Here is an 8,310-nt window from a genome sequence, read left to right on the forward strand (position 1 = left end):
TGGGACTCTAGAAGGTGTGTTCAGTTTCAATTAGAATTTTTGGAGGCTACTCAACCCTAAACCTTAGTTTGTGCCTATATAAAGGGTACTAAATTCCCTTAAAAGGAATCTCAAAATATCCCATAAACTCTTGGGTATTTTTAAAGATCAAGATCTCGAATATTCCACAAGAATCATAGAATTTGTAGACATCGAAATTTTGTGGACTCTACAAGACGTGTTCAATTCAAATTGGAACTCCAGAAGATATGTTCAGTTTCAATTAGAATTCTTGAAGGTTACTCAACCCTAAACCCTAGTTTATGCCTATATAAAGGTTACTAAATTTCCTTTAAAGACATCTCAAAAAATATCCCATAAATTCGGTTTGGATTTTTCAATTTTGGTTTGTAAAAGTGTAACCCAATTCAATCCAAAATAAATTTGGTTTGATTTGATTTTCCTTTATTCGGTTCGGATTTTTTCGGTTTGATTATTCGGTTACGTCAATAATTAATAAAATAACCAAAGTAATAATATTGACTCTCTTAAATATACTTTATAATATAAATCATAAGTAAAACTTAAAACACAATACTTATAATTATACCTACTATTTAGGGGTGTATAAAACCGAACCGAAAACCGAACCTAACTACAAATCGAGTCAAACCGAAAAAAAACCGACTAGTGGTTTGGTTTGACTTGGTTTGGTATTGAAATAAGAAACCCGACTATATTTGGGTTGGTTTGGTTTTAACAAAAAAAACCAAACCAACCCGACATTATATATGTAATTTTAAAATTTTATTTTATACGTAAAAATATTTACCTTGCTATAATTTTAAAATATTTCTTATACTATTTCATAGTTTTTATCTTTTAATATATTATTTCAAGTTTAAAACTTAGAATTCGGAATGGTCTAATAAAGATTATAGTTCATAGATGTTGATAATTATAATAAAACTTAAATCAAAATCAAATTAATACTAATACAAAAAGAAAATCAATTCAACACTAAGAATGACAATAATATTGAATATTTGTTCTTTAGTTTTACATTGGTTTAGACAATTAAAATACATAATCTAATTTAATTTTCCTTAAATATTTAGTAATGTAACTAATACTTATTAAACTTATTTTAGCATGATTTCGTACTTTTAAATTATGATCATTTTCATTATGACTTTGCAATATTTATTTTATATGATGATTTCATTATTATTTTTTATTGAATATTTTAGTGTCATCAGTACTCATCTCATATTTTGTGTTATTTTCTTAAGAAACATCTTAGATAATTGTATTTTGGTTGGACTAAAGAAATATTTGGAGCACAAGTTAATTATATGTTTGTATGCAAACTTTACCGAAAAAATCCAAAAATCTGATGAAAAAAAATTCGAGGTTTATTAGTTTGGTTTGATTTATAAATTTAAAAATTCGACACAATGGTTTGGTTTGCTATTTGAAAAACCCGAGGTTGAAAACCCAAAAAAATCCAAATTTTATTTGTTTGGTTTGGTTTATAAATTTAAAAATTTTGCACAAATGATTTGGTTTGATATTTGAAAAATCCGAACCAACCCGGTCATGTACACCCCTATCTACTATAGATGCTCAAATATAAAATATAAACGTAATCATGATGAAAGACAATAACCAAAGAGGGAAAATTATTTTTATGTTCTAAGTATATGTAAAAATATGTATGGTTTGTGTGTGAAGATAATATTATGAAATAAACAATTTGGTTTGTATATCTCTCTTCTCTAAATTCCAAGAATAGTCTTAAGTGAAGATATAAATCTTCAGCCTAAAGGAGAAACAGTAGGAAAGTAGTCAGAAGACTGAGGTCAGGGAGGTGAAAAATTGTTCATAGCCTGAAAAGAGAACTGTTGCGGTAGTGATAAAAACTATTCAACGAAGGAACAGAAGAAAGGTATAAACGCAAAACTCTGTATTCATAATTATTATCTTTAAAAACAAATTATGTTCATATTTATTATATCCATAGAATTGAAAATACTTAGTACCTATAGGGAATCAAATATTATATGATTGTACTAACAAGACAATATACATCATTCATGTTTCTAGCATAATATGAAACATATTCAATATCACTTACACTTAGTAAGAAAAAGAGCATGGAAACATCACATAGCTCTATATAACCTGGACAAGTCCATACAAGATTCAGGGAAGGCTTTTTTATCTGTAAGCCTAAAATCTATAAAATTGATTGTAGCAATCCATGAGATAAAAATGATAAGAATAAAAGAGTATTTTGAATACAAGAATGCAAAAGGTATTTTGAAAAGAAATGACCTTTATACAGCATAAAGAATGCTAAACAAAAAATTCCGTATACCATGTATCCGAGGATGCATCACAGCCCTATTGGTATAATTCAGTTTTTTTTGGTTTTTTGATTTTTATTTTTTAAAATCCAAAACCAAACCAAAAAACCAAACAATTATTAATCCAAAACCAATCCGAAAAACCAAAAAACTAATCCAAATAAAAATTCGGTTTGAATTGATTTGGTTATTCGGTTTAATCCGAATAGTGCACACCCCTAATCCTAAGAGGTCCACAAAAAAATTTCAAATTCTCCTACTAGTGTTTCTAGCTCAATAATAGTTGATTAATTAAATAAAATTAATTATTTAAAAAATTAATTACTCTCACATCAAATGAATGAAGGCGAAAAATATTCCATCCTGAAACATCCAGATTCATGAATCAGTTGGATTTTCTTTTGATGTTTACGTACATATTCTGTTATTATTTGTTAACTTTTAGCATCTAATATAATGGATAAATTACATTATCACCCCTTTAGTTTCACTTAATACTAGTTCTTCTTTTAGATTATTATTATACATGGAATAAATATACTTGTTAGAATTTGATTGAAAAGCAAAGCAGCTATATGTCCTATATAATGAATAATCTGCTAAAATTAATTTATAAATTCAAAGATAAAACATAAATTAATGGGATCGATTAAGTATGATGTAGAAAGAAAAATATAGACATGAAGGGTGTGTTTGGTAAGGAAGAAAATATTTTTCAGTGTTCTCATATTTGATTGGCTTAAATATTTTGATTTTTTTTCTCAAATCAACTTATTTTTCTCAAATTCAAAGAAACTAACTTCCTTTAAAATAATAATAAGAAGAAGAGGACTTGTACATGGTGTGGGGGTGAGGTTATTTTCTTTTATGAATTAAAAGATTAATGTTTAATTGAATTAATTTTTCATTTATTTAGTCCATGCATGCCAAGTATCAAGAAAGTAGGTACAAATTTATATTTTTATTTTAAAAAAAAAATGCATTCACGCGCTCAGCAGCGTGAGATACACTTATTTTGCCATACCAGCGTTTTATGTTTAATAGGTACATGTCTTGCACAATTTAGGTGTTCAATATGTACAAGTCCTAGTTCAGGTGTCCAAGTGAATTATGCGGACAACTTTAAGGGGCTGCAGATGACTTAAGCCAAAGAAAAATATAGACATGAAGGGTGTGTTTGGTACAATGAAAATGTTTTCCAATTTTCTCATGTTTGGTTGACTTAAATACTTTAGAATTTCTTTTTATATCCACTTCTTTTCCTCGAATTCAAGGAAACTAACTTTCCTTGAAAAAGTAAGAAAAACATTATCCAAAATCAATTTAAACCTCACACCTCAACTTTCCATCCTAATTTAATCAATACTAATCCTAGATTCGACTACTATACCTGTAACACCCCGTATTCAAAACAGACCAAAAATGCAGATTTTGAGAAGTTGCAGTTGCAACTTACGGTCACCATCCACGGACCGTAGGTTAGACCACGGCCCGTGCTGGTGGTCCGTGGTTCGCCACTGCAACCCCTCCCCAGCCAGCTCAGAAAATTGGTTAAGTCTTGACTCACGGACAGACCCACGGTCCGTAGATCAGACCACGGTCCGTGGTCTGTGTCCGTGGATCGAGACTTCCCTTACCAGCCTCTAACATGAACTACGGTTGACCAGCATGGACCGTCATTCGATCCACGGTCCGTAGGTCTGACCGTAGATCGAAGGTTAGCAGCCAGTTAGCTGAAAATTCTGATGGGTCAACTTCAGATGGTCATAAATTTTAGCACAAAATGAATTATGTGTCCCATGACCTATGGTTAGATAGATAATTGAATTATCTTTCCAACGCCACCGAGTTTGCTAAATTCCGACCTCCGAGTAAAAAGTTATGCTCGTTTTAGTGAAGGCCTGTCGAGCAGGCTTGACTTACGGACGCAATCTACGGACCGTAGATTGACCTACGGCCCGTAGGTCCAATCCGTAGGTCACTCCGACAGCAGTTAATTCAGGGGTCTTTTGGTCTTTTCCTATTTCGTTTAACCCCTAAGATACGTCGTTTAGACCCTAAATCATGAGGTTTTAATTAGTTTAAGCCTAGAAACATAACTAGAACTTACCTAAGTCAAATTCATTAATCAAAACTTAGAAAATTAGAAGCAAGAGAGGAGAAAAAGGTCAAGAACCCTAGTTCAAGAACGCAGCGAGGTTTCTTCAGTTCCAGCCCCGAAATCGAAAGATTTCTCCGTGGAATTCGTCACCAGGTATGTGGGATTTCACTAGTGGGTTCCTTTCGCCCATTAGGTCCCTAGAATTCAGTCAGATTCTTGATTCCATGATTATGAACAGACCTAGGGTTTCTAGAATTACAGCAGATCATCATGAATTAGTTATTTAAATGTTCCAAATCAGATTATCATGTTATTGCTCAGTTTATCGCATGAATTTCAGAACCCTAGCTATGTATTTCTTTAGTTCTTGAATTACACATGCTAGGTCAGATATTTCAGTATTCAGTTTTACATGCCTCAGTCTATGAATGCATCATTATCAGATTAATTGTTGCATTCTCAGTTTGCATGTTCAGTTTCGAGCTATCCAGTATTTACAGAAATTCAGTCATAACCAGTTAACTACTTAATTCATTGGGAGTAGCATAATACCGAGTTGGACTAGGGTTTCAGCGTACCCATATAGTCCCAGAACTATGAGCCACGTAGGTGTAAGTCCCCTCTGTGGGCAACATCAGTTTAGTGATCACGCCAGCATGCCTCTATACCTCTGACAGGGTATATTGGGTCCTCTCGATGGGGCGTATACATCGGACTCCACATTTAACTCATGTGGTTTTATGTCGGTTATTAGTAGTTCCCACAGTTCATTCAGACTCTATTGCATTGACCACATTTACAGTTCAGTCAGTATTCAGTATTTTCAGTATCTATATCATGTCCAGATTATTTCATTGTTTTATTGCTTTGTTCAGTTATATGTTATTTCAGCTTTACTCTATCCTGCATGCTCAGTACTTTTCAAGTATTGACGCATACGTGCGCTACATCTTCTCGTGATGTAGGTTCAGGTTCTCAGTATCCAGATCACGCTTAGATCGATTCCCGATCTTCAGTTCAGCAGCATCAGTGGTGAGTCCTCATTCTCCGAGGACAATAGTCATGAGTTTCTTTTCAGTATTTTTAGTCTTTAGTTTCAGTTTTGCTAGATCTAGTTGAGGCATGTCCCAACATTTCTAGTCATTTTAGAGGCTTATTTCAGACATAGTTAGATTCAGCTTAGTGTTTTGAGTTTGATATTTCTTTTGTATTGAACTCTCAGATTTGATATATTCAGCTATAGTATATGGGTATTCCCCATCTTTTCAGATTTATTTATGTAGCTTCCGCATCAGTTTATTATCTTTAGTATGCTCAGTGATCATGCCAGCAGGGTTAGCTTGGGATCACTTGTGGTCCTAGGTCCCGTGTCCGCGTCTTGGGGGTAGCTCGGGGCGTGACAATACCGATTATCAATTCGACACCCGAGTCTCGGGTCGAGACTCAACTCTTGAGTTTCGGATTGAGTTAGGATGGAATTTTGAGTTAGAATTAGAGGTCAAATTTTGGGTCGAATGTCAGAGTTGGATCTCGAGTCGGGTGTCAGGTCAAGTTTGGGTCTCCGATCTCATGTCAGGGTCAGGTCTCGGTCGGGGTAGGGCATGGAACTCGAGTCAGGGTTAGTGTTAAGTATCAAGGCCGGGTGTCAGTTCGGGTTCCAAGGTCGGATCTTGGATCGGGATCGGGTCTTAGGCCTGGTCTAAGGTTGAAGTTGGGTCTCGGGAAGAGTTTCAAGTTAGGTGTCGAGGTCAGGTTTTGGTCTCGGGTCGGGGTCATATGTGGGTCTCGATTAGGGTTGAGTCTCGAGTCGTGTGACAGGTTCAGGTCTTGAATTGGGATCGGTATCGAAGTCGGGTGTGAGGTTGAATCTTGAGTCAGAGTCGTGTTTGGTTCTCGAATCTCGAGTCACAGTCATATCTCGAGTCGAGAGTTGGGTTCAGGTCTCGAATCAATGTCGGGGTCAGGTTTCAAGGTTGAGTCGGGTTTCGTGTCGAAATCGTTTTCAATGCTCGGGTCTCTCGTTGGGTCAAGTTGGGTGTTAGGGTCGGAGTTGGGGGTTGGGTGGCAGGGTTGAATTATGTTACAAAAGATGGATCTTAAGTAAGATGTAGGGGTTAGGAGTGTGGGTTGGGTCTCCAATCGATGTCAAGTCGAGGTCGAGTCTCAGGTCGGGTTCAGGATTAAGTGTCGGGATCATATTCATGTTCGAATGTTGGGTCTCTAGTAGGGTTTGGGTCTTGGGATCATGTCCTGATTCGAGTCATGGTCAGGGTTGGGTTCTAGTTTAAATGTCGGGTACCGTATCAGAAGTAGAGTTTAGATTTTGGATCGGGTGTCTGGGTCAGGTGTCAGATCGACTATTGGGGTTGATTTTCAAGTCAAAGGCCATTTTTCTAAAAAGTATTTTCTACTCTCTAGTCTCTACCCAAAAAAAAGAAGATATTTTCTAAAAAATATTTTTTATTCATCAACTATGCACTAAAATATTTTTCACTTACCACCAAATATGAGAAAATAAGTAGAAACCAACTTATTTTCCAAAAAAAATATTTTCCTCCGTACAAAACACACCCGAAATGCCTACCTTTTCAATAATGGTGAACGGGCAGGTGGACATTCAAGCAAAACGGCCAACAACCACATCTAATATCCACAACAATAACAATAACATGTGTATGCACGATCTTTATCTTTAATATAGTAGTATTTTTTATGTTTTACTCTTAACAGTAATTACTTATTTCTCAAATTATTTTTCAAGATCTAATACTAAACATCAATTAATAAAGATAGTTTAACGAATTAGTTATATCAATTATTGTTTTCTTAGGCTAGAATGACGACTCTGGATTAGTATGAGAATATCTTGTATAGGCTCACAAGTCACAGCCTAAGTTTGACTAATTAAAAGCAACATATGTTTTGGAATTTTTCACTTGATTTTATATGGCATCTACTTCATATGATTTTACAGTAGTAAGTTTTGCAGGACTTGTTTGTAGCAGGGACAGATACGACATCAAATACATTGGAGTGGGCAATGGCAGAATTACTTAAGAATCCACATACTTTGGAGAAAGCACAAAAAGAACTTGCACAAGTAATTGGCAGAGGCAAACTAGTAGATGAAGCTGATGTTGCACAGTTACCTTACTTGCAATGCATCGTGAAAGAAGCATTACGATTACACCCACCAGTTTCTTTCTTAATTCCTCGCAAAGTGGAGGAAGATGTTGAGCTTTGCGGTTATACTATTCCAAAAGGCTCACAAGTTCTAGTGAACGTATGGGCAATTGGGCGCGACTCTGGTATATGAGAGAACCCTTTGGATTTTAAGCCAGAGAGGTTTTGGGAGTCAGAAATAGATCTTAGAGGTCGGGATTTTGAGCTGATTCCATTTGGTGCTGGTAGAAGAATTTGCCCTGGATTGCCTTTGGCTATCAGGATGATTCCAGTCGCGCTAGGTTCATTGATAAATACTTTTAATTGGAAGCTACATGGTGGAATTGCACCTAATGATTTGAACATGGAGGAAAAATTTGGTATCACATTGGCAAATGATCAACCTCTGCTAACTGTTCCTATTCCACTGTAGATGTTGGGGTAGACTAATTAAGGTTTACAGTTGAGCAAATTAAGTACTAAAGTTTTTCCTTTTACCATCCAGCAGTGACCAGCACTGACTAAGTTAATGGTGGAGTGGAAGTGTTCAACTACTCTAGCAAGTCTGCGTGTTGTTTGAATTTGGGTTGTCAAAAGGCTACGTTATTCTATTTGTAGAATCTATCTATGCTTGTGTATCTTTGAAGATAAGACCAACTTTCCGGGATTTAATAATTTCTTGGTGAAACTAATACTTCC

The 8,310-nt window shown here is 35.2% G+C and overlaps 1 pseudogene; it reads left to right on the top strand.

Moving 5' to 3' along the window:
• The first annotated feature begins 7,043 nt into the window (after positions 1-7,043).
• LOC125863828 (geraniol 8-hydroxylase-like) lies at positions 7,044-8,044 on the top strand (annotated as a pseudogene).
• Positions 8,045-8,310: the final 266 nt, after the last annotated feature.

The sequence above is a fragment of the Solanum stenotomum genome, chromosome 5 (genome assembly GCF_019186545.1).
Source record: "Solanum stenotomum isolate F172 chromosome 5, ASM1918654v1, whole genome shotgun sequence".
NCBI classification, from domain to species: domain Eukaryota; kingdom Viridiplantae; phylum Streptophyta; class Magnoliopsida; order Solanales; family Solanaceae; genus Solanum; species Solanum stenotomum.